At 42.9% G+C, this 3047-nt stretch overlaps 1 long non-coding RNA gene across 1 annotated transcript; it reads right to left on the bottom strand.

Moving 5' to 3' along the window:
- Positions 1 to 1441: 1441 nt before the first annotated feature.
- LOC103740610 lies at positions 1442 to 2871 on the bottom strand. The gene is made up of 3 exons (XR_607553.1): positions 2833 to 2871; positions 2630 to 2703; positions 1442 to 1498 (listed from the first exon to the last, which is right to left on the bottom strand). It is a non-coding gene; the product is annotated as an uncharacterized LOC103740610 (long non-coding RNA).
- Between the last annotated feature and the right edge of the window lie 176 nt (positions 2872 to 3047).

Genomic DNA, 3047 nt, shown 5'->3' with positions numbered 1-3047 from the left:
GGGAGGGAAAAGGGGGTCCGGGTGGGGACAGCAAGGTGAGAGCTGCTCTAGTCCTCTCTTGGGTGCATGTCCACAGACGGTGAATTCCCAGGCAGCGTCTTCCTTTGCATTATCCTCCAACTGTTATAACTAAAATAAAGAAAGTCATTCCAATGAGCTGCAAGAGGAGAAAGATTAAAAATAAACAGCAGCCCCCGCTACCCAAGCAGACACAACCAAAAGCTCCCGCGTTCTGCGCTCGGGTCCTTTGCATAACAATCAAAGATGTGACCCCCCCCATCTACCCCCCAACACTCCCAACCCCTGCTCCCTCCCTCCCCGCAGCACACCGTACAGCTCCTCCCTCCTATTCTTGAACCCTCCTGAGAAAAATGTATTAATAGCCAGGGTACCCAGGGAAAGAGGGAAGCGGGGAGGGGGGGGGTTGACAAACGCCAAGGGAAAAGGGCAATTGGAGTGCTAAAGACATGCAAATCAGGGGTGGGAGGGCGATACTACCTATAAGCACAGGGCATTTAAACATTATGAAATGTGTGAACAAGTGCTGCCTGGGCATGCAAATGCTGTAAAGTAGAAAACAGCAATGGCCCTATGAGGAAAATGAACAGGAAATTAGCAAATGAAGTACTGGGAAAGTCTACAATACATGGGAGTATAAACTGTAAGCAAACACAATACAACTGAGAGCTAAGAGACTGCCCACATACAATCTGAACTAAAGAGGCAGGAGAAAAGAACTACCAGCTGCCACAGTGTCCTTCTGTGTCTGCGGTCATTAGTTTGAATCCCAGCACAGCTGGCTCTGTTAGGGTCTTAATTCAATGGACCAAGGACAGGTCTCAATTGTACAAGCCATTTGGTGGTGGGGATTGGTGGGGGCAAGAGGGTGGCGTGCTACTTGTTTAAAAGAAAGGAGAAAAAGAAAGATGGACTAGATATATATATTTAAAAAAAAAATACAAGCAATGTCACAGGCTCTGAACCAAGTGTCTGCAGACTCTGTAAGAATATCCCCAATCATGTTAATGGAGATTGTTCTCTCCCAAGACAGGAGGAAAGCAGGGGTCTTTTTTTTTTCTTTTCCCTTTTTCTTCCTATTTAAGAAAAATCTTCCACCAACACTGATTTTTTTTTTGTTTAGAATGGAAAGACTGAACAGGGAGGAGGAATCCCTTCAGGTATTTTTTTTTTTTTTTTACCCAAAGAACCATTAAGATAAAATTTTTTTTAAGAGGAAAGTTTAATGTTAACTGGGTATTTGCATTCATCTCTTTGCTTATAGGTCATTACTAAGCTTTAGGAAGAGGTATTTTAGCTGTTTATTACAGAGAGAGAAGTACACCACAGCCTTTTAAGTAGTAAAGCAAAGATATAAACATGTATATTCACCTAAAATTCCAGTTTCTTTGTTTCCAGCTTTTCTTTTTCTTTCTTCTTCTTCTTTTTTTTTTTTTTTTTTTTTTTTTCCTGTGACAGCTTCTGAAGCCCACAGATTGGTCTGGAATTAGGAGTTCAGGGAATTTAACCATGGCCCCAGTAGTCTGTGTCTCAAATATTCAGAGTTTAAACTGGATATCAATTATAGTAATTATGCTTATAATTAGATTAATGAACCATTTATGCCCAAACTCCAAGTGCCAAAACTTCAAGACCTACTGATGCCCTAAAAAAATGGGTTTATGTAAACAAATCCCTATTAGGCAAAGTAAATCAAGATAAGGAGCCTCCCTGGGCTGGATTAGAAGCTAGCAGGCATCCTTCCATCGCAGCAAGCCCCTAATCACTCAGGAACCACCTCTGTGGTTTCCCATTAGGGAAAACTGCCCCCTTCGGAGGTCTGATGACAATACAAAGGTGCCCCCAAATCCTCCTGGCTAAATATTCTTGACATTTGCAGCTGGCTGGGGGAAGATACGGCAAGAATATGCATATTGCTTCAGTTTCTGTGAAACTGCAAGACCACAGCTGCCACTCACTAAAAACTAGTTATGCCAACCATCAATAGGTAATCATCAAACTGAGTGGAGGGAAGATTTTCAACATTTCAGTCTTCTGACCTTGTTCCAAATAAAGAAAGAATTTTATGTTCCTTTTGAGACTCTAAGAGTGGTGTTTCCAAACTGGCTGTCCTTGCTTCTCTGACTGCCATCACCTCCTCTTTCCCACCTCAAGGTTTAATGCCAACAGAAACTGTAGGAAATGATTGTGCCCAGGGTCCAGGTCATTATTGTTTAATCAATGCATCTCTGGAGCATGGAAAAGGCACCTAAGCCACTGCTATTGTTCGGATTTTATTTAGCAACAAAATAAAGCACACAGCAATAACTATAGTTCTATGCCAAAGCTAAATTAGATATCCATACTTCATGATCCCGCTTTGCCTTAAACAATGTGAATGTGCATTCCTAATATTGTATGTCTGGTCTACCAGAGACACAGAGATCAAAGGTCATATTTAACATTCAGGAGGAGGGGCGGGTGCAGATTAATTAATAAATTAATACGGCCACGGTTTTTATTGCCAGAGTCCAGCATTAATAATCTACTTTTACAATCCCACAGGACAGCAAACATTTAAGAGAGAGAGAAAGAGAGAAAAGCCAGAGAAAGAGAAAGAACAATCACTTACCAGTCTCTTTTTATTTGGGGAGCCTTAGAATTTGCAGACGGTGCCAGTCTGCCTTTAATTAGTTGCACATCACCCTTAACACAAAGAAACACAAATCCAGATGTGTCTTGGCAGCTCCCAATTACAACTTTAATACTTGTAAACAAACTGTTGGAGATGGGGGATGGGGTAAATAAATATGCTGATCAAAAAAATATATATACCTGTAAATGGCTTTTTTTTCTTGTTGCAGAGAGGAGGAGGAGGAGGAGATGGTGTTAGTGGAGGGGGTGGAAGGAGGAGGAGGTGGGGGGAGAGGAAAGCGCCGAGTGTGAGCGAGTGTGGGAGAGCGCGGGGCTGTTGTCGGTGGTCTCTGCTCTTCCCAGCGCGTTGCTCCCCGTCCGTCTCCAGTCGCTGTGTGCGAGGGAGGGAGGGAGCC

Source organism: Nannospalax galili, unplaced genomic scaffold, assembly GCF_000622305.1.
Source record: "Nannospalax galili isolate Female #2095 unplaced genomic scaffold, S.galili_v1.0 scaffold41, whole genome shotgun sequence".
Lineage (NCBI taxonomy): Eukaryota > Metazoa > Chordata > Mammalia > Rodentia > Spalacidae > Nannospalax > Nannospalax galili.
This window is presented reverse-complemented; position numbering and strand designations above follow the sequence as displayed.